Genomic DNA, 23,773 nt, shown 5'->3' on the forward strand with positions numbered 1-23,773 from the left:
AAGGAAGGAAGGAAGGAAGCTCACATTTTTAGCGAAATATTCCCTGTGGCATTTTTGGTGTGGTAGAGCTGGAACCAACCATGGGAGTAGAAGAGAAATACCTTCTACTATTGCCATAGTTTCAGAAGGAAAAAAAAAAGATATTTCTTAGAGAATTATTGACTTTGTTCAATGACTAGCTTCGATAAATGATACAAGTCCGGTCATCACACAATGCCATTCTGTGCCAGCTATTTTGTACTCTTGCTCCTGAGTGATTTATACATACCCAGGTCTTCCCCAAAGGAGGCCATTTGCCTGGAGGTTGAACTTTGAAGGTGAACCTCTTTTAGTGTTTCTCTGCCTGGACTTATTTCTTAGCAGTGAGCATGCTTGCCCATCCCCCCCATGTGGCACCCCAAGGAAGTGTACAAACCTCTGCCTACTGTACTAATCCCATGATTTCCCTATTATTTTCTGACTCCTTTCACTGTGCTCACTGGAAAAATTCCTCCATAACTAACATACTTCCTCTCATCTAGTCCTTTTTTATTTCTTTTTACTTCCATCTTCTGGGGCTCATCAAGAACTGGCCATTTCCAAATGACAGTACATTCTAGCCAATCATTTTTTGTTGTTGTTCATACTGTTTACTCTTTCACTCCTATCACCCAAATCACTGGTCACCATGGACAGCTCAGATTTATTGCTCCCCATCACCACTTCCAGACTATCTCTCTCTTCCATCATCATTTGCCAACATCTCCTTCTTTGAGATCATTAATCTAAATTGATCACCCAACCTAGAAGCTGGTAGTTGTTGTTTCCCAGACCCAGGACACTCTTCTTATTTTGTTAATGAGGAGGCATGGAAAGATGCAAAGTTGGGGATGGGTCTGTCACCTAATGGATAATTAAGAAAAAAATGTCTGATTTTGCTTTGCTGTTGCTGGGAGTCGGTCACTATAAGTAAGTCAGGACCACTAGATGGTGCAGTGAATACTGTATTGGGTGGCAGAATCAAGAAGAACTGAGTTCAAATTTGACCTCAAACTTTCATTAGTTCTTTGACACTGAGCAAGTCATATATAACCTGTGTTTCTCTCAATTTCCTCAACTATAAAAAAAAGAACAGTAATTATCTTCCAGACTTGTGGAGTGTCAAATGAAATATTTTTACAAAAGGCTGAGCACATTGCCTGGCACAGAGTAGGTGCTTAATAAATGCATCTTTCCTTCCTTTTCCTCTTATTTATATGTTTAAAAGTCCTTTTAAAAAAAAAAAACTTCTCTCTTAGAATTGGTAATAAGTATCTGTTCCAAGGTAAAAAAGTTGTAAGGGCTAGGCAATGGGGATTAAATGGCTTGCGGGTTAGATTTGAACCCAGGACATCCTATCTCCACGCCTGGTACTTTATTCATGAAACCCTGCCTATATTTGTCTTTGAAAAATTATTAAGATAATGGGTTCTTGGGCTCACTAGCTGGTCTAACCTGCCTTCACTTCAACAGATGAAGTAAACTTTCCCTCCTGATCTCTTCAGTAATAACTCAATACCCCTAACTCCTTTCCTCATGAGGGCAGGCTGCTGGCTGTTGGGTTTGATGGGTTGTTTCCCAACCATAATTTCCACTAAGTTAATGTGGACAAGTTGAGTATATCAAATTGAGGGCTTAGGATGAGTAGTATAGAATGAATTAATTTTTACTGAATAACAACTATGGTATGTACCATGGGCTGGGTATGCAAAGATGAAAGAAATGGTCCCTGTCCCCAAAGAACTGACATCATTCTTATTCAAAATATAATAAAATAATAAAGAAGTGGGATTCTACTGTTAGTCCTCCCCTCACTTGACTATCCTCAAAAAAGCAAGAGCTTGCAAAAGGAGAGGCAATATTTTCATCTAAAGAGCTGCTTCTCTTGGGTGGGAATTCTCCTGTTGCTTAAGTATGTGCTGGGATGGCTTTCCAATGGCTCCCGTTTACTTTGGACTTACAGACCTTTCCCACTGTTTACTTCAATAATGTGAATACATGTGCGTGTGTGCATGCGTGTGTTTCAACATGCTAGTGGCAAGCATTCTAAAGATCAGAAAATAGCCATCCTAACAATACAGCATTAGTTCATTGGGGAAGACAATGTGTTTTTAATTACCTGTTTATAAGGACACATGAAGCTCATTATGTATGGATGGAATTGTAGGCTCTACAAGGTTCCCAAGCCATGTGTGAACATTCTCCCTATTCATCACTAACCTCGCCTCTATGAATTTCCCTGAAAACCAGCCACATGAAGCCAAAGGAACGGATGCCCTCAGAGGGGGCCCAAATACAGGATTAGCCACGGAGGATCTTAAATCATGTGTCATCTTTTGTTTAGACTCCTAGTGCAGTGCAATTCAAAGGAGGAACATGAGGACTCTGTAATTGGATTAAAGAGCAGCTACAAATTTTCCAGTGTTTAATGGGCTTCTGGAGCAGACTGTTCTCTGCACAAGGTCTGCTCTGCCAACACAATACCCAAGAATTGGAAAGGGTGCTTTACAATAGGAAATGCCCATTCATTGGGAGGATGTTGTGTTCCACAAAATTCTATAAACCTGTAGCTACTTGACACTTTGAGTAAGTTTCTCAGGGCGTGCTTGCCCTTACCTAGAAATGTTTTCTTAAAGCTATGAAAAACATAATTGTACCCTAGATTTTGAGCTGAAAGCAATCTCTGAACCCCTTTAAGCCTCCCATCCACACTTGTACTTGTATACACACACACACACACACACACACACACACACACAAACACACACACACAAACACACACGCACGCACACACCAGATTTCACTGGGGAGGAAATGAAGATTCAGGAAGTTTTAGTGACTTCACAAAAGTCATGCAGGTAGAAAGCTTTAGAGTTGGAATTTGACTTCCAGTTCTCTCACTCCAGTCAGCAACCTTTCCACTGCATCATTTTTTTTATTTATGTGCCAGATTTCTATCATTTGGCTTTGTTAGTGATAAATGTTGGCAATCATGGCTCGATCATAATCAAACAATGTGACTCTTGGCAGGTATTAAACTTTAGGGAACTCAGTTGCCTCATTTAGACAACAAAGACAGACTAAGTTGGAGATTAAGGTCCCTAATAGCTTTAAGATCCCATAATTCCTTGATTCCATCTATATTTTTTATGATTTATTGACCTTCTGAGGGCGTGTACTGGCTATTTATCAAGAGAACTTTTCTAAACTGATGAATTGAAGGAATATGTGGAAATAAGAATTTGCATGGAGCCCTTGAAGACTTTCTTTCTTCTCTGGAGTGGAGCACAGAACATTATTAAGTAGACAATGGAGAACCTCAGAGCAGAGCTCCAGGAGTTCAAGGAAAGAAGCAAGTGGTAAGAACAAGAGTTATGTAAGACAGACTATCCTCGGTGAACATCCTACAAATAATACTGCTATATACACATCCCTAAGCACAATTGGGTGGGAAACTGGCAATATTCATCCTTGAAATCTCACTTTTTATGGTGATCTCTTCACTCTTCTCTTTCTCCTCTCTGCATTAAAGCTATTCATTTACCAGGAGAATTGAAGTCACAGACCCCATAATACAAGTTTCAGTAATTTGCCCTTTGCATCAATAAGAATGTGTTTACTCTTAACTAAGGTCACAGGGACAGGCCTGCTTAACCCTTCTTCTCATGGCTCATCATGCCATGGTGGTTCATTCAAACAAGAGGAATGAAACATTTAGTATAGGCCAGGGACTGGGCTAAGTAAATTCTGAGGAAGAGGAGGAAGAAGAAGGTGATTATGATGAAAAACAAGAAGAAGATTCTGACTTTAAGCAGTTTATTTTATGAGGAGGAAGATGGTATAAATATAAATAATGCTTATGGAATGAATGCAAAATACCTGAGAAGTAACTAGCAATTAGCTCTAACAGAAATGTCCTTTTAAAAAAAAAAAAAGTATTCATTTGTTTATAATATATTTCCATGGTTACTTGATTCGTGTTTTTTCCTCTCCTCTTCCCTCCCCACTCCCAGAGCTGAAAAGCAATTCCAATGGGTTAAACGTGTATCATTGTTCAAAACCTATTTCCATATTATTAATGTTTATAATAGAATGATTATTTAAAGCCAAAATCCCAATCATATGGAACCTTGTGGTCAATCATATGTTTTTCTTATACATTTCTGCTCCCACAGTTCTTTCTCTGGATGTGGATACATTCTTTCTCCTAAGTCCCTCTGGATTGTCCTGGATCACTGCATTGCCACTATTAGAGAAGTCCATTACGTTCGATTGTACCACAGTGTATCAGTCTCTGTGTACAATGTTCTCCTGGTTCTGCTCCTTTCACTCTGCATCACTTCCTGGAGGTTGTTCCAGTTCACATGGAATTCCTCCAGTTCATTATTCCTTTCAGCACAATAGTATTCCATCCCGATCAGATACCACAATTGGTTCAGCCATTCCCCAATCGATGGACACCCCTTATGAATATTTTTGTACAAATATTTTTCTTTATTATCTCTTTGGGTTACAAACCCAGCTGTTGTACAGCTGGATCAAAGGGCAGGTATACTTTTAAAGCCTATTATTAGGCATAATTCCAAATTGCCTTCCAGAATGGTTGGATCAATTCACAACTCTACCAGCAATGCATTAGCAGTCCAATTTTGCCACAACCCCTCCAACATTTATTACTTTCCTTTGCTGTAATTTTAGCCAGTCTGCTAGTTGTGAGATGGTACCTCTGAGTTGTTTTTATTTGCATTTCTCTAATCAGGAGGGATTTAGAACATTTTTTCATATGCTTATTGATAGTTTTCATTTCTTCATTTGAAAAGTACCTATTCATATCCCTTGACCATTTGTCAATTGAGGACTGGCTTGATTTTTTTTTTTTTGTAAATTTAACTTAGTTCCTTGTATATTAGGGAAATTAAAAATCTGTCAGAGAGTTTTATTATAATTTTTCCCCAGTTTGTTTCTTTCCTTCTAATTTTGGTTGCATTGGTTTTATTTGTACAATTTTTTTAAAATTTAGTATAATCAAAATCATTCATTTTACATTTTGTACTATTCTCTATCTCTTTCTTGGTCTTAAATTTCTTCCTTTTCCATAGTTCTGAAAGATATACTATTCTATGTTCACCTAATTAATTTGATTTCACTTGTTATACTTGTCATTTACCTATTTTGAATTTATCTTTGTATAGGGTATGAGATGCTGATCTAAACATAATTTTTCCCATACTGTTTTCCAATTTTTCCTAGAAGTTTTTGACAAATAATGAGTGTTTGTCTCAAAAGCTGGGATCTTTGGGTTTATCAAACACTAGCTTGCTGAGGTGATTTATCCCTAGTCTAGTCCACTGATCCACCTTTTCTTAGCCAGTACCATATTGTTTTGATGACCACTGCTTTATAGTACAGTTTAAGATCTGGTACTGCTAGGCCACCATCCTTCACAATTTTTTCATTATTTCCCTTGCTATTCTTGATCTTTTGTTCTTCTTGATGAACTTTGCTATATTTTTTTTTCTAATTTTATAAAAAAAAAAGTTTTTTGGTAGTTTGATAGTTATGTCATTGAATAAATAAAATAATTTTGGTAGGATTGTTATTTTTGTTATATTAGCTTGTCCTATCCATGTGCAATTAATGTTTTTTCAAATTATTCAGATCTAGTTTTAATTCTGTAAAAAGTGTTTTGTAGTTGTGTTCATATAATTGTTATGTTTGTCTCAGAAGATAGATTCCTAAATATTATTTATTGTCTGGCGTGATTTTAAACTAACTCTTGCTGCTGAGATGTGTTGGAAATATATAGAAATGCTGATAATTTATGTGGGTTTATTTTGTATCCTGCAACTTTGCTAATGTTGTTGATTATTTACACTAGCTTTTTAGTTGATTTTCTAGGATTCTTTAAGTAGACCATCACATCATCAGCAAAGAGTGATAGTTTAGTCTCCTCATTGCCTACTTTAATTGGAATGTCCTCTTGAAGAAAGCATCATTTAAAATGAAATTTAAAGAAAGCCAGGGATCTTAAATGAGGGTGATGAGCTCTATCCAGCTTGACAAAGTTGATTATCCCATTGAGAGTCCCTGCATTGGTGTGAGTTAGCCCTAGTGGCATGAAAGAAATGATTCACTAGTACTTCTGTTCCTCAGGTATTGCATTAACCATCTCTGGTTTGAACTAAGCAAGTCCCTCTGAATGACTCTTTGACATGAACTCCTTTATGGCTTCTTTAGAGTTATAGTTAGCAAGGAGTCTTGATACTTGTCCCTCTAACACTGAATAGCTTTTTTTTTTTTTTTAGTCCAAGGGAGAGGGGAGGGAATCTGGTGATGCAGGGTAGATCTGGTTTCTTAAATGCCTTAGGAAAAGTGCCCAGGATGAATGTGGGCTACCAAGCTAGGAAGGGGTGCACCCTGGCTTGTTAAAGGAAAATATATGCATTTGAGGACTAGCCCAGAGGAGTCAAGGAAGACTATTTACTAAATCCTAATTTAAACCCATAGTTAGCTGATCATGTCCTGGAAGAACTTGGGAAAGGCCAGGAGCTAACTTCTAGGGCCCTCAGACTTTGCATGAAGAAATAAATTGTTTGACTGAGGGGTGACCAGCTGCCTCTCATGGCAGCTTGTTATGTTTTTTCTAACTAAAAAGTTGAGATGTGGATGGACACCAGAAATGCCCCACCAATGAAGTGACATATCTTTGAAATCTTTGAAAAGAAATGAATAAGGACACATAGCCAAAGAATGAATGAATGAATGAATGAATGAATGAATGAATGAGATCCAGACTCTAATCCACCCCTTTGACAGGAAAATATTATATGAATTACATCATATGCAATATCCTTTTACACATATATATGTAGGAGTGAAGCTTCTGGGCTAGGTCAGTAATTGAGGTTACTTTTGTCTCTGCTTGACCATAAGAAAAAAGCAAACGAATATGGCTGCCTGGTGTCACTGAGTATACTGAACATGATGCAAGAAGGCATCATTTGAAGTGATCTTCCCTCTGTTAGCTGACTTTTACTTTGGAATCTTGGGCCAACCTTTTCTCCATGATGCTGTATACCTTGTTGCCATTTGGTTTAACCTCTGCTTTAGATTCTAATGAGATTTGGTTCATTTGAAGTAAGCGAATCAAAATAAGACACTGATTCATGTTCATTTGGTTTCATTTGGTGGCAGGTAAGGCTTGCTTATCACAGACACATCAAGGAAGATGTGATTGAATCCCTCAAATCTCTGAAGATGAATTCATTCCTAGAGTCACTCTTTGTCTTGCCCTTCTTGTAGATGTCCAATCAAATCCTAATTTCACAACTGAAACATGCTGTGGCCCCAAAGAATGTTCCCAAACAGAATCAAGGAAGCTTAAAAGTATGGGTCCCTCACAAGATGGAAAGGAATCAACTTAATTTAACTTAGAGGAAATACAGAGCGGATTTACTCTAGGATTATTTTGAAAATAGGGTGGCCATGTGTCCTGTTCAGATTGTTGAAGGATGTCAGGTCAAGAAGATGAAATAAGCTTCCACAAGAAACTAGAGAAAGAGGGCTGTCCACCTTGGTCCAGAATTAATCAGCCTAAGGCTCTTTTCACCTATCTCCATTAATGCCTAGATCTAAAAAGGGGCAGGGGTGGGGGGGATCCTAAATAATGCATCCCAGGATTGCCTCAGCAGTCTCTTTCAATTTGGATTGCCTCGGAGACATTTTTCTTATGTGGGGGGGCTGAGAAAGGGAAGTGCTCATCAGTATAGAAAAAATCAATACAAAGCAATCACAGAATCTCTTAGTTGGAAAGAATCTCAAAGCTTGGTTAATCTCAGTCTGTTCCTTGCTGATTATGTCTTGGCAGAACCTGGAAAAGGCCAAAAGCAGCTTCAAAAGGGCCCTCAGGGTTTGTTTGAAGAAAGGAATGCTTTGACTGAGGAGTGGCCAGCTGCCTCTCATGGCACCTGTAGAAGTTGGTGGGTTTTCTCCTCCCCAATTCTGCCCTTTCTGTTGAGCTTATACTTCTCCAGCTCTTTGCAACTCCCACCCCTTATTTCTAATTCTGTCCTGTGGGCCCAAAGCAAACAAATCTAACCATTTTTCTCTGTGCCAGTCTTTCAGGTGACAGAAGGCAGAGGGCAGGGTCTCTCCTGTCTTCCTTCCAGGTTAGAGCACTCTGTCTTCAAGGGAACCTGCCTGCAGAATCATAACAGTCCTTCTCTGGACATGCTCTGGTTTGTGGATCTCTTAGAAAGGGGGAATGTTGTGGGTCCAGCTGAGGGGCAAATATGCACTATATTTACTGATACCCTCAGGGTTTTGGAGGGAGAAGAAGGAGATGTGTTTGTGGGCAGCTCAAAGCAGGACCAGCCCCAGGGGGTACCAGCCCCCCCCCTTCCCCAGGTAAATCTGGTTTCTCATCTCACCTCAGCCATTGGCTTAGCTTTGTGACTCAGGAGAAGGTGCTTTAACTCCTCCGTTTCCTCATCTGTAAAAGGAGGGAAAGGGGCTGGTCACAGGGGCTTCCAAAGTCCTGGAGAGCTCTAAATCTGTGACTGTCTCTGGGAGAGAAATCTGAGAGCAGGGGTGAGGCAATCCAAGCACCTACTGATAGCACAGGACCAAAACCCCTGCTAACCTTCTGCTCCTGGAATTCGTGAGATAAACTGATGAGCCGCTTTTTGTTTAGGACCTCAGTTTCCTCATCTAAAAGAATGAGGTGGGAGGACTAGATGGCCCCTTTGGTGGTGCTGGGGCCTGTCTAAAGGCACTTCCAGTCCATTGGTCTATAGGTGGAAGAGATCCGAGTCACTGAGACCAGCCCTCCATTTTGGGGAAAGGACTAGCCTTAGCCATGGGTGTTCTGTCCTTCCTGCTGCCGGGATCATTTCCTTTTGCCTTTCACTGAAGATGGAAGGCTTGGGAATTAAGGTCTCAGGTTCAGATCTAGTCTTGGCCACTGAAGGAAGGGAGAGCTCCAATGGGCTACTCTGTCTCTTCTGACCTCAGTCTATCCATCTGAAAAAGGAGAAGGTTTGGACAAAGTGGCCTCTCAAGACCCTTCGGTTCTCCAATGATGACCCAGTGGCCCAGGCCCCTGCCCGGCTGGAACAGGGCTGAGCAAAGAGCCCAGGAAGAAGGACAGAAAGGAGGGAGAAAAAAGCACCTGCCTGGAGGCTGGAGAAAAGCTATTCATGGAGGGGGAAGAACCTGGAAACTTTGGGCTATTCCACGCTGAGGCCTCCTGAGCTGAGCCTTCCGCTGAGCCAAGGAGGATAAAGAGCTGAGTCGGCTGTGTCATCGCTATTCCTGCCTGCCTCATCTTCCCTGGCCCTCCAGGCAGAGGCTGAGGCCGCCAGAGCTGGGCAGGGTCGTGTGCAGCGGCATCAGCAGCAGCAGCAGCAGCAGCAGCCGCTGCCCTTCTCCCTCCCTCCCTCCCTCCCTCCTTCCCTTCTCTCCCTTGCTGGCTCCCTTCCCCCGCGCCGCCGCCGCGGGCGCACAGGCTCACACGCGCACACACACACACACACACACACGCAGGCGGGCACACACACACGCACACGCGCGCACCTCCAGCATCCGCGCATCTCTCAGGCTCTCCATCTCGGCTCTGTCACAGAGGACGCCACCAGGCACCAGAAGCCTCCGAGCCAGGGCCAACAGGTACAGCTACATTCCTCGTTTCTCCCCCGGCTTGGGCTCGATCTGCGTCCGCAGCCACCCCTGCCCACCTCCCGGGTACCTCTCGCCGTCTCCCGGGTGGTGAGGGAGCCTGCGATGGCCGCGAGTGCGGAAACCGGGGACGGCAGAGAAGCCAGCAGCCTCCAATCCCGCCGCCCTCCCGCAGTCCCACCTCCGGGCAGGGGGCAATGCCCAGAGCGGCTGAGGGGCAGCTGGCGGGCGGCGGGAGCCCCAAGTGCACTCCCGGGCGGCGCTCAGCCTTTGAGGGGCTCCGGGAGCTAGCTGGGGGAGCCCTACTCCTGGGATGTGGGGGCGTAGAGGGGCGGGGGAGCAGCTAGTGGCAGCAACCTCGCACCCCAAGCCCTGGGGAACTGGGCTCGGCTGGGGTCCCCCTGCCCGCTGGGCCCGAGTGCTCTTCTGGAGGACCCGGCTCGCCCCGACTCCAGGAGTGCCGGGGTAGTGCCGGTGCTTGCATCACACTGCAGTGAGCTGGGCTCATCCCGAGGCCGATCTTGGGCTAGCCTGGGGCTGCCGGGCAGAGGGGGCTTCGGAGAAAGTTGGGAGAAAGTGGGCGTTTGGGGCAGCCACTTTAGTTCTCCAAATCCCCGGAGATTCAAAGGCCCATAGCTGACCTAGAGACTGGGGAGCCCCCGCCGTCAGCCCGGGCTCTCTGCCCTCCCCTGGAAGCGGGCACTAGGACAGCCCCGAGGCTGCGCCCGCCGACACTTGCCCGGAGGGCTTGTGAAAGTTACCAAAGAACCCACAAGCCGGCAAGCTGGTGGTCTTCTCCCGCGGAGATCCCGCGGAGAGTGGTTGGCAACCCTGGCTGGGAGATCGGGAGAGACCCCAGAGAGCAGGGCCCTTGACAGTCGCCTTCCGCGTTCATTCAGCCAAGTAACGGAGAGTCAGGATTGTGTGCCGCGACCCACCCTGATGGGTACGGAAAAGGACCTCCCGGCCCTCCGAAGGGGAGGGGAAGGTGGGAGCGTGTCCTCTGCCCTTTGCCACAGCCTCAGCTACTGTTCACGACACTGATCTAAGGCTTTCCCAGCCCAGTTTTTTGCCTCAGATTCTTGGCCACTTGTGAACATTATGTGCTTTCAGATTACGGATAGAGACTGGGTTGGGAAACTGAGACTCAGACAAATCCTCTATTCCCGGCTCTGGGCCCATCCTGAGGAAGTAAGACTAGGGAAGGAGATGGACCTTTTGAGACAGAAAGAAAGAAAAAGGAAGGAAGGAAGGAAGGAAGGAAGGAAGGAAGGAAGGAAGGAAGGAAGGAAGGAAGGAAGGAAGGAAGGAAGGAAGGAAGGAAGGAAGGAAGGAAGGAAGGAAGGAAGGAAGGAAGGAAGGAAGGAAGGAAGGAAGGAAGGAAGGAAGGGAGGAAGGGAGGGAGGGAGGGAGGGAGGGAAGGAGGAAGGGAGGAAGGAAGGAAGGAAGGAAGGAAGGAAGGAAGGAAGGAAGGAAGGAAGGAAGGAAGGAAGGAAGGAAGGAAGGAAGGAAGGAAGGAAGGAAGGAAGGAAGGAAGGAAGGAAGGAAGGAAGGAAGGAAGGAAGGAAGGAAGGAGGGAGTGCTAGCAGTAGAAAGAGGAGAAAAGTCGTGTGGGAAGGTGGAAGGGAGCAAAGTCAATCTCTTCAGAAGCTCTCTTCAAGTCCTCTTTCCCACTGCTCTGTCTTCCTAATGCAGGAGGCAGGCAGGAAGGCAGAAAAGAGAATCCCTGAAAAGCTTGGGGAACACAGACTGCATGGAACAAGGAGGAGCCGGTGAGAGCACACTGTGCAGGTGAACGAGTTGGGGGAATTTTTTCTGCTCTTTTCCACCCACTGAAATTCTATAATACACCCAATTAGGCACTCTCAGAGCAGAGTGGAAGGGGTGGCATTTTTAGGTGGTATTTGGGGCTTTTGATGACACAGTTTGAAAAGAATCTCTGAAGGCTAAGGGAGTCCTGAAAGACAGGAGGTAGTTTTAGACAAGGTAGGACGACTTTGAAATCATGCATTACTAAAGAAAACATCTTTTCTGTCCTGTGTACTTTGGCTTCCAATTCTCCACTGTGCACCTTCACCTATGAGCTTTCTCTTTTTCTCATGGCTCTTTCTTTGAGGGGGGTGGGGGTGGGGGAGGAAACAATGAATCCAGAATGCAACTAAAAGTATTTTTGCCAAATTCCGGGTGCTTCTGAATCTTGAGGAAAGGTCCAGCTTGGATTTGTCTTGACTAAAAACCCAAAGTGTAGAACAGTTGTCCAAAGGCATTCAGACCCTGCTATAGATCATTTGAAAAAATATTGGCTCCCCAGCCACAGAATCCAGCTGCAAAGCTTCAGCATCTTTGGGGTAAACAATGTTTCTGCTGGATGGTGGTGATTCCCTGGTTTGTTTTCAAGCTAGAGAGAGTCTCAGCAGAGAGAAAATGATTTGTGCAGCCTGGGAAGAATGCCCTGGCTCGCAGTAATTCTGGTGTGACACACAGAGGGGTAGCTGCAGCGTTTAAGAGAGGAATAAAGGGCTACTGCTCACGACTGGGCATGGCACAGAGGCCAGCAGCAGGTGGACTGAACAGTGAATTCATTGCCTTGATTCTCTGACAGGGGCCACTGCTTGGAGGTGGGATGGTCTACGGCAGAGAAAGACAGATGGGGATCAGTTCAGAAGTGTTTCCAAGCAAGTCACTTGTTGAGGGAGGGGGTGAGGAGGCACAACAAAAGCCTTGTGAAACCTAGTTTGAGAGCACAGCTGTGGTTGTCTGAGCAGCATAGACTTAGGGCAGGAAGAGACCTTCTGATCACTGTTTTATTTCTTCATCTTACAGAAGAGGAAATTAGAGAGATGAAATAACTTGCCCAAGGTCATCTAGGCAGAGGTGGGCAGAGCTGGGATTTAAACTCACATCTTCTGACTCTGGAACCAGGGTTCTTTCTGATTGCCTTTTTCCTTTAAAAACTTCCTTTCCTGGGGAAGGACCTGCTGGGGCTATGCCTGGGTAGGGGTTCTTCCTATTCCTGGGACATAGATTTTACATTTTAAGGGGATTAGGAAGAAAGAACAGTAGCTGCATGGAGATCTCTTCTGGATCCCTTATTCCTAATTTTACTTACTTCAAATATGTGTAATGGGAAGAAATGACATGAAAGGTTTAAGTTCTACATATATTCTTACTACAGCATATTATGAATGTGCCATTTTATCCATTTAGTCGTTGAAAAAGCATTTACCAAATTACTGTTGTTTTCTGGGTACTAGGAAAACACATACACACACCAAGTAAAACATTCCTTACCCTCAAATACCTTACAGTATTGGAGAGAAACGTGGATAAATAAGTAAATCCTAATATAGAAACAGAGAAAGCTTAGAAGATTCCAGATCCCTCCTCATAAGGGAAGTAGTAATTAAGTTGAACTATGGAGGAAAGGAGGAATTGAAAAAGGCAGAGGTGAAGTAGAGAGAGCATTCTAGACATGGAGGGAAAGTCTGTGTTAAGACACAAAATGGGAGCTGGTGTGTCTCTTTTGAAGAACAGTGAGGTTAATTTGATTAAATTGGAGAGCACTTGAAGCAGTTCACAGAGGCCTGGAAAAGCTAAAAGACTTGTTTAAAATCATACATGGTGAAAGTGACAGAGGCAGAATTTGAATTCACTTCCTCTAATTAAAGTCAGTGACTGGACAAGGCCGACTGGGTTTAAGATACAATAATTCCCAGCCTAGAAATATGGGTCAGAGTCTGTGAAAAAAAATTAAATGTCAAAGAGAGGAGGGATGGGGAACAAAGGAAACCTCTTGAGTATGGGAGTGACATTACCTGGGATTTAGGAATATGAATTACTTAGCAGAAGATGGATAATAGCAGAGATGGGAAGTAGGATGGCTAATTAAGAATATGTGACTTCCAATAGTCTTGTGGGTATGCTCCCCATTCCAATAGAACAAAACCCCTCTGGTACCCAGCCTTTAAGAGTTGTTGTGTCCTGCTAGAAATTATTCTGGTGAATCCCAGATGTAACATATCTTTGGGGCACTTTCATGAGGGTTCTCATGCCATAACATCCCTGTTGTGCAAACATTAACAACTCTCCTACAGAGGAGATGATCGACCCACAGGAGTTCACCCAGTTAGCCACATGGTCAGGTCAGCATTCAGGGCATCAGATTGTCAGAAGAGCCCATCCTACAAAGGGCTAAGAATCCCTGTTTTAAAGGTTCTCTGGAGTCTCTTCCAGCTCTAAATCAGTAATCCTGGGTCTCAGTTTCCTTATCTGTAAAATGAGGATGTTGAACTGGTTGATGTCTCAGGGCCCTTTCCTGCCTTTTAATCTGTCATCCTGGCTATAGAATCTCCTTCTTTCCCTTTTTCCTTCTTTTTCCCCTCAGGCCTTCTGACCTTGGCTTTCTCTGTATATCTGGTGCTTAGAAAGGGAACTGGAAGCATAATTCAGATGGATATAACTTAAAGTGTTGAGAGTAGAATGTTTTATATTTTCTGAGTATGTGATGGAATGGGAACACCTGCTTCTCTGTTAGGGCTATTCACCCATTCCTATTGATAGCAGCAGGAGATTAATGATGGGGGAGGAGAAGTCACACTTTTAGTGCAAATGCTACCTGGATTCTTTACTGGATCCTTCCTACTCATGGTGAATAAACCAGCCTGAAGATGGTAAGATATGGAGCAGCAAAGATAGCCAACAAGATGGGAGCAGTCTGGGAATCAAGGGGTATGAAGTTCATCATAGCTAGAAAGATAAAAAGAAAGGATGTCCTTGTCCCAGATCCAGAGGTGGGCAGCTGGGCTTCTCCAAATCTGAGGAGGAGTTCACAACATGTGAAAAAATACCTAAAAGAACAAAATACTAAGAAAAACAGTCACCATCACAAGCTAAGTAGAACTTGAAAAAAAATGATACTGACCACTGAGAATAAAATAGAAGCAAATTTTGTTCATACTCTCTGGATAAATGACTTCACAGATCAAATAAGATGGGAAGAAAGCCCATCGATGACTAGAGAGGCAAGGTGGGTGGATGTGTGTAGCTGGGCTTCTTGCACAATCATCCCCTATAATCCCTCTAGGTACAGAAAAGACTCTGTGCTTGGCAGGGGAAAGCTGAAATCAATCAAGCAATGGTACCCAGGATATTCTAGCCAACATGGCCATCCACAGTCCATGTTGACCTTCCCTTTGGAGAAGAAATAGATACTGATAGCTTCAAATGAAAGAGGTAAAAGGCAATGAGTCTAAATCTCAAGCTAAATTTTCTCTGTCCCTCTGGGGGGGCAGGGTGAGTTGATGAAGTGAAATTCATTGTTCATCTTGTTATGTCTGACAAGTCACTTCAACTCTTACCAATTCCCTTATCTATAAAGAAAGGAGGTTGGACTAGATGACCTACCTCTGAGATGTCTTCTGACTCAAGGTCTAGGAGCCTACTTGTTATATATGTCAATGAGCTAAGATCTACCCAATAGACTATCTGAAGTCAGTGTAGGAGGGATGATATCTTTTATTAATCACCTGAAAGAATCTGTCATCTGTTGGCCCCAGAGGGCACATCTTGAACCAATGAGTAGAAGCAGCAGAGAGAACCTTTCTTAATAATTAGAGAGGCCAGGAAGTAGAATAGCATGCCTATTGAGGTGCCAGCTCTCTTTCACAGGCAATTTTTCAATGAAAGAGTACATGACCTCTTGTTGAGGATGTTAGAAGGAGAATCTTGTTCTGGTATGGCTTAGGTTAGATGCTATAAAAGTATATCTTTTCCACCTCTGACCCTGTACTTCCTTTCAGAGGAATGCCCCAAATCCCCAAACCAGGATTTCAATTGGAATTAGTATAAGTACAGAGCCCAGCTTAAGGTAGGTAATGTCTGATTTTTATTCTTCCCTGTTTAAACTGCATCTCAAGAATAGTGGTCAGTCCACTGCTGGGGTTATACCCCAAAGAGATAATAAGGAAAAAGGCTTGTACAAAAATAGTCATAGCTGGGCTCTTTGTGGTGGCAAAAAATTGGAAAACGAGGGGATGCCCTTCAATTGGGGAATGGCTGAACACATTGTGGTATCTGTTGGTGATGGAATACTATTGTGCTGAAAGGAGTGATGAACTGGAGGGATTCCATGTGAACTTCCAGGAACTGATGCAGAGTGAAAGGAGCAGACCCAGGAGAACATTGTACATAGAAACTGATGCACTGTGATACAATCGAATATAGTGGACTTCTCTACTAGCAGTAATGCAATGATCCAGGAAAATTTTGAGGGACTCATGAGAAAGATGCTATCCACATCCAGAGGAAAAACTGTGGGAGTAGAAACACAGAAGAAAAACAATTGCTTGATTACATGGTTTAATGGGCATATGACTAGGGATGTAGGCTCTAAGTAATCACCCGAGTGCAAATATCAATAATATGGAAATAGGTCTTGATCAATGACACATGGAAAACTCAGTGGAATTGCTCCTTAGCTATGGGAGGTGGGGGGAACAAGGGGAGGAAAAGAACGTAAATCATGTAACAATGGGAAAAATTCTAATTAAATTAATTAATTAGATGAACTTTTTAAAAAGTAAAAAACAAAATGGCACAATGATAAAAAAAAAAGAATGGTGGTTAGTGGTCAGTCTTGGTTTCTCAGTTAAAAAACTGATGACAACGGTGAGGGAACTTTGAAATCATTACTTATTCAGAACAGCTAAGGGAACTGGATGTTTAGCTTTCTTAAGACTTAATGCAATGTAATAATCCTCATACAAGGGAAGGTTTCTTCCAATGGAAGAAACATTAGTTTGGATTAGCTTGGCCCCTAGGGATAAATCTAGGAGAAGGTAGATAATGGCAAGAGGCAAATGTAGACGATCTAAAGAATATCCTAACCTATCAAGCTCTCCCAAAGTGAAAGAGCTCATCTCTAGGACTCGTGTTTTTCCCTCAGTAGAGGTGTTGAAACAAGACTTTGTAGAATCACTTGACAGATATAACATTGAGGGGAGTCATTTTTCCTCAGATACAAGTTGGGCAAGATGACCTGGGAGATCCCTTCCAACTTTAAGGTTTTAAGATCTGGCATTTCTTCTGAAATCTACATTTTATTTTTAAAGATCAGACATAGACTTACTTCTTTGAGATTGGTGGTATGCAAATATATATATATATATACATATACATATTTACATGTAGATAGATGTGTGTATGTGTGGATAAACAAATAACTTCCTAAACCCAGCTGTGGCTGCTGACTTGTTCTGAGAAGGGCAAGAGCATTGTTGTGTTTTTTGTTTTGTTTTGTTTTCATTTTTGTTTAATTTTTAATCCCCAGAGTAGTGAGTGATCTGTGCTAATACACCCACACTGCATTATAGATGAAAAAATGTTAGTGTTCCAAGGAACCTTAGGGATGGCCCAATCCAAAGCCTAGCACATGAGGGCTTCCCAGTGTTGGAAATGCCTCTTATTGGTACAGTTGAGCACATTTAGCAGCTCGCCGCCCCTGTGAGGACATTGAGGCTTAGAGTTACAGTAGGAGGAGGAAACTGGATTTGGAAGCATCGGAATGAGTGAAGCTGAGTCTCTAGCCCCATGTATATGCCATTGACAGCCCATTGCTTTCCTGAGAGAGTGGACAAGCAGTGGAATAAGAACCTCCTATCTAGAGAAGGCTTACTTTTCCTGGATTCAATCTGATTCTTTGGAAATGGACAAAGAACAGTCAGTTCACTCTGCATAGCCCTGAGGGCGGCATGGTGGGGACAACATGGGGCCCCTGCCCTCAATGTTCCACAGTCTAAAGATTCTATTCGAGGAGCATTTATTAAGATCACATGAGTTGTCGAGTCTTGTGCTAGTAATATGCAGACAAATAAAAGTATCTGACCTCACGGGGCTGCCATTTTAATTGGAAAAAAATGAAAGAAACCCAGATAAGTAAATGCCAAGTGATTTCCAGAGAGGGGGCCAAAAGCTGAGAGGGCCAGAGGGCCACACCTGTGGAAGGTGTACCTGAGCTGAGCCTACAAAGGAAGCTACCTGGGTGAAAAGAGAGAAGACAATGTGTCCACAAGCAGAGATAATGATGATGGAAAATCATGCCTGGGGAAGGAACCGTAGGACTGTCATGTTGGCTTGAAGGTGGCATAAAGGCAAGAAATATGACCAAAGTCTGAATATGTAAGTGGGATGTCCACAGGGAAGCAGTTGAAATGCCAGGCTCAGGAGTTTGTATTTTATCTAACAGACAGTAGGAAGCCATTGGAAATAACTAAGTAGGAGGTGAAATGATCAGGTCCATGTGTTAGGAATTTCAATTGAGGGGTGCCACAGAGGATGTATTAGAGAAGAAGGAGAGTTGAGGCAGGAAGACCAATTAGGCAATTATGTATTAAGCCAGGTGAGAGGTGATGAGGGCAAAGTTCTTTGGCGTGGAAAGAAGGGACCATATATAACTGAGAGATCCCATGAAAACAGAACCCTCCAGCCTTGCTCATTCACTAGGAATTTGGAAAGGAAGGAGCAGAAGAAGCTGGAAAGCATCTAGATGAAAATGAGGCAAAGGGTGGTAAGTGGACTGGAAACAGTGTGTTATTGGTTAAAGGAGAAGCCAGAGGCTGTGTGGGGAAGGTTTGCATCCCAGCTTTCTTCCTTGTGTCATTTGTGGTTGTTGTCCTTGTTCAGTCCTTTCAGTACTCTCTGACTCTTCATGACTCTAGTTGGGATTTTTGTCCAAAGCTATTGGCGTGGGTTTCTATTTCCTTTTCCATCTCCTTTTACATATGAGGAAACTAAGGCAAACAGGGTTAAGTGACTTGTCCAGGGTCGCCTAGGTAATAAGTGTCTGAAGAAAGGTTTGAATTCAGGAAGATGAATGACTGCATCCACTGTGCCCTTTAGGTGCCCCCAAAGTGGTCAGAATAGAGAGCCTGAATTTGATGCCTCCCACAAAAGTGGACCGATAGTCCTTGTAGCTGCCAGTCACTGTCACTCCAGTTGGTTGGGGTCAGCTGGCTTCGTTGATGCAAAGGATTCCAGTTCCTTGGACTAGTTCTTCCAAGCCTTTGCACATGCTACCTAATATGCTATGTGTTACCCCAACCTGCACATGGACCTAATATGCTCTAGGATTAGTAATGAAATGACTAACAATAGCTCAGAGAAGTGAGGATGTTCCAAGGTTTTCCATAAACTTTGGAAAATATCTGTCTACATAGATGTGTAATCTTAATTAATCCTGATGCTGCTGCTGTGGATTATGCTGTTATTGTTTAGCATTTTGTAGATGAGGAAACAGAGGCAGAGATGGGTTAGGTGACTTTCCCAGGGTTACGTAACTCCCATGGTTTGAGGCTAGATTCGAACTTAGCTCTTCTTCAAACCTCAAACCCTCTCCTCTCTGCCATCCAGCTGAATGTGATGAACTCGGTGCAAAGTAAAGAAAACGTTTCTTTACGATTAAACTTTACAATTAAACGCACTCAAAGTGCGTCCTGAAATAACGTCGAGTTGACTTCATCTTTTTTGGAAATTTGAGCTGCATGATTGGATTTTCTTCCGTAGAATGGAAGCTTCTTGAGGGCAGAACTTGCTTGGTTTTGTGTCAGTGGTGAGCTTAACAACAGGCGCACTACAGACCGATCTAGGGTCATCCGTGAATAAATGAGTCCGTGTGGTGCAAGTGAGCGTTTCCTTATCTTGCTGGATCCTTTCACACCGGATGCTGGTCCCAAACCAGCAGTCAAAGCCACCGTGGCCTCTTCTGATTCCCTGGCAATGGATGCCGTGCTCAGGTCTGGGGAATCATCCTCTTCCTGCCCTGTCTGAACCCCTACTTCCTTCTTGTGGAGTGTGACTCAGTCCCCACCTACCACAGGCGTCCTTCCCGCAGCTTTCCAGGTCTGAGTAATTGTCTCCTCCTTGTTTGTATTTTCTGTTACGTCTCTGCGTGAATCTGGTCTGCCTCCGTCTCTCCCCCAGAGGACAAGCTTTGGGTTAAGGCGGGGATTTCTTCATGCATCCCCAATGCCTGCCTGCTGCGTAGAGCTGCCCAAGCTTGTATACAGTAATTCAAGCACGTTCTATTCTTCCCGAGAATATTCGATCAAGGAATAGGAAGGCTGGAAGGAGGCGAGTGTGGTTGGGGCAGACGGGAGCTCTAGAGACATCCTGAGGGATGCTAAGCGGACGGTGTCCGAGTCCGCCTAGTCCCTCCCTCCCTCCCGGGGACCCAGGGACGAGCTGTTAGGTGACCGGGCTAACACCTGCCTCACATGAAGAAGAAGCGAGGTGAAAATGGGGCAGAAAAAGGATTCTGAGAGGCAAAGACTGAAATGGTTAATGAGGTAATTAGCCGTTATCATTGCAAGGACCTGCCAGCGCATAGAAGCAGCGAGGGGGCCACCGTTTCCCCAAATGGCAAGTTTGTGCTGATTCTCGTGAAGAAGAAACACTACCCAGAGGCCCCCAATGCTGTCCAGGCTCTGCCTCTCTCTATGCAGTCACACAGGCACATACATGTATGTAAACATGTATGTGTAGATATACACGTGTATATCTAGAACATGTTTCCAAATTGGCATGTTGAAATTTCTCTACCACTAAGCCCAGGTGAAGCCCCCATGGGCTCTGAGTGAGTCAGCGTTCTCTGATCCTGTGGCAGAGTGCACTCCTGGGTGCAAATGAGTTCTAGGAACCCAGATCAAGACCTTCTCTCCGATGCCTAGCCTGAGGGTGTACTGAGAGCCCTGAGAAAGTGAGGGAAACGGAGAGGGAAAAGATTTTTGAGACATGCTGTATTTTAAGAAATCCCTGTAACAACCTTCAAAATTGGTTCTTTTTGAAATTAAAAAAAATCCCAGTTTAAACATTAACACCATTTTCAACTATCATTTTCTGACCTTTTGAAGTCCATGTTCTCTCCCTGCCTTCCTCCTGCCCATCTTTCCCCCCAATAGCAAGCCATATACGGTATACATGTGTTATTGTACAGTACATGTTGTCACGCAGGCCATGTAAAGAAGACACGTCTCATTTACGCTAGATAAAAATCCATGGAGGAAATAAAGGGAAGAATGGCAACTTCAGTCTCTATTGAAACTCTGTCTGTTCCTTCTGGAGCAGTAGATAGCCTGTTTCATCCTGAGTGCCTCAGGCGGGTCCTAGATCCTTGCATTGCTGACCATCACATTTTCTGTTGTACAACGTTCTCTTGGTTCTGCTCACTTCAATTTGCATACCTTTATGTAACTCTTTCCTGGCTTTTTGGTGATCTTCTTGTTCATCATTTCTTATGACATGATAGCTTTGCATTATAATCATTTACCACAACTTGGTCAGCCATTCCTCAGTTTCTAGTTCTTTGTTACCACAAAGAATTGCTAAATACTTCTGTACAAGCAGGTTCTTTCCCCCTATCTTTCAGCTCTTTCAGATAGAGACCTAAGAGTGGTATTTCTGGGTCAATTGGTATGCAGAGTTTTATGACCCTTTGGGCATGGTTCACAATTGCCCTCCAGAATGACTGTTTCAGTTAACAGGTCCACCAACAGTGTATTAGTGGCTTGATTTTTCCACATCCCTCTAATATTTACCATTACTTTCTTTGTTACATTAAGCATTGTGGGAGGTGGTACCTTAGAGTTGTTTTAATTTGCATCTCTCTAATAGTAATTTGGATTTTTTATGTGGCTGTATAGTTTTGATTTCTTCACCTGAGAATTTCCTGGTCATAGCCTTGACAGATGGTTAAGGGATCTAAACAAGGCATGTCCTAATATCTCCTTTGATAGATGGATATGAAGAGGATCAGAAAGGTTAAGTGTAATTAATGTCTCTCATTCATGGGCTGCACTGTAAAGACTACCAGGCTAGGAATCCAGAGACTTCCCTTCATAGCAAGTTTCTCCTACTTAGCACCAGAGTGATTTTGGAGAGATCATTTCATCTTGGAGTAAACGGGAGCTATTGAGTGAGATCTCAGCAGCCTTGAAATTGTCTGAGCCTGTGCTATGACTCTGAGTGTTTATTAAGAGAGGACAAAAGTCTGTTGCTATGATGATGGTAGCAGTGATGACCAGCCCTTTAAAATCTGTAATTATCATAAAACAGTCAGCGAGATTGAATCCAAGCATGAAGTAATGACTCATGGAGATGGTCAATCCTTGCTGACAACAAGAAACTGGGCTGGGTAGCTATTGGTCAAAGGACATGTAGAAGGCTTAGTTCTGCCAATAAATCAGGGCTGAGAATGGGACCACGGAAGGCTTTGGCTGTAGAACTCTGCTGAAGGGACCTGGAAAGAGCTATAGCTCTCCTGATCTGTGATCACAAAGACCTGACTTTTAGCCATGGCTCTGAAAACTTGTTAACTGTTTGACCGCAGGCAAATCATGCAGCCTTCTGAAGTCATTTCTTTATCTCTAATTATAATACAGATAGTCCTCTGCTTCATGGAGTCGGGTGATATAATATATGTAAAATAGTCTGAAAATATACATTTCTCTACAATTATTCATCATTTTCATTAGTTTGGGGGTAAACTGTGAGAAGAGAAGGGACTGCAGTCCAGGCGGCTTTTTGGCAAATAGAAATTGTTAAGCAATGGGAAGAGGTGGATGCTTTGGCTTATTAATGAACAACCTGTTCCCTCAGTACATTTAACATTCAAATATGACCTATACATCATTGTGAAGCTTCTCACTATTATTCTATAAGAAAACACATGGGACCAGCCTATTTCCATGAGTTAAGCTGCCCAGACTTTAGGCCATCCATTTCTTCTTTCACGATTCAGTGGATGGCCAACTCTTAATGACGATAGTAATAGACTTTGGGAAAATCAAATGAATGAAAACCATAAGGGATTTCCGAAGCCCTCACCATTTTCTAACAATTGTTTGAATTGCATCTTTCCCTCTCATTTGCCTTCAAACTTTTATAAATGAGAGAAATGAAGACTATTGAACAGAGCTGTGGCTGAGGAACAGAAGAACCAAACTCTCCCTTGGCTGACCCCTTCCTTTCCCTTGAAGTTGTCCTGAGGAAGGTGGGGATGTATTGGGAACGTAGAGAGGGAGCTGTTGTCAAAAAGCAGCCTAACTTAGATGGTTTCTGTGGGCCTTCCCAACTCTGATTTGACTATTCTTTGAGAAGGATGAAAGCTCATGAAACTCAATGAAAGCGAAGAACGGGAATGGAAAGCTGAAGGCTGGATGCCATTTGGCAGGAATTGGAGAAGAATGTGAACTAGAGGATGTCTGAGGTGGCTCAAGCCAGATAACTCTGTTATCTGACCTAATAACAACAGCTAGCATTTAAATAGCATTTTATAATTTACAAAACACCCATTTAATCCTCACAACAGCCCTGTGGGTATTATTATTTTACAAATGAGATTTTTACAGGGTTAAAGGACTTGCCCACAATCATAGACAATAAGAAAGTGCCTGAGGCAGGATTTGGCCGCTGATCTAATTGAGTCCAGTGCTCTATCCATTGTGCCACATAACCAATCTCTGCAGAGCATAATTAGCCCTACCTTGTTTCCTTCTTGAGTATTATTTTTGTGGAAAACAATCCCATAGAGAATATGCCATGTTGAAGCACACATTTCATGTACAGCATTTTCTTGCCTTTTTGTTTTTATCTTTTCTTTTCGATTAACTTCTTGGCAGTGGCTAATTGAACAAGATAAGTAATAGAATTGGAATCAAGATTTTAATTGTTATTTTCTATATTTATTCCTATGACATTCTTGAAGCAAGGAGGAATTAGCTTCTAGTAATTCACCTTGAAAATGATTTTTCTGTTCAAAGCACCCACTGCTTTGATACTTAAAAACCCTGATGGGGAAAAAAAAAGAGGATGAGTCACAATTCCCTTTGAATTCTCCAACTAAGAAGAGTGGAAGCAAGAGAAGAGAAGAGACATGAGTGGCCCTGTAGGATTCCTGACCTGTGAGCAGAAATCTCAGTGGGAATGGTGAGTTTTAGAGTTATTCCAGGACTTGCTCTGCTTAGATAAATCCCGTCATTCAGGAAAGCACTTCAAAGACTGTGTACAACAAACTTGTCCTTTTTGTTTT

At 43.1% G+C, this 23,773-nt stretch overlaps 1 protein-coding gene across 2 annotated transcripts in view; it reads left to right on the forward strand.

The window, feature by feature from the left end:
- Positions 1-9,394: 9,394 nt before the first annotated feature.
- The window catches only part of DGKB (diacylglycerol kinase beta), a 643,039-nt gene continuing 628,660 nt past the window's right edge, over positions 9,395-23,773 (forward strand). For both annotated transcript variants that reach the window (XM_056800573.1, XM_056800574.1), the window contains exon 1: positions 9,395-9,684. The gene's annotated coding sequence lies outside the window, so the exon portion shown is untranslated. The remainder of the gene's footprint in view (positions 9,685-23,773) is intronic.

This window comes from Monodelphis domestica, chromosome 5, assembly GCF_027887165.1.
Source record: "Monodelphis domestica isolate mMonDom1 chromosome 5, mMonDom1.pri, whole genome shotgun sequence".
NCBI lineage: Eukaryota > Metazoa > Chordata > Mammalia > Didelphimorphia > Didelphidae > Monodelphis > Monodelphis domestica.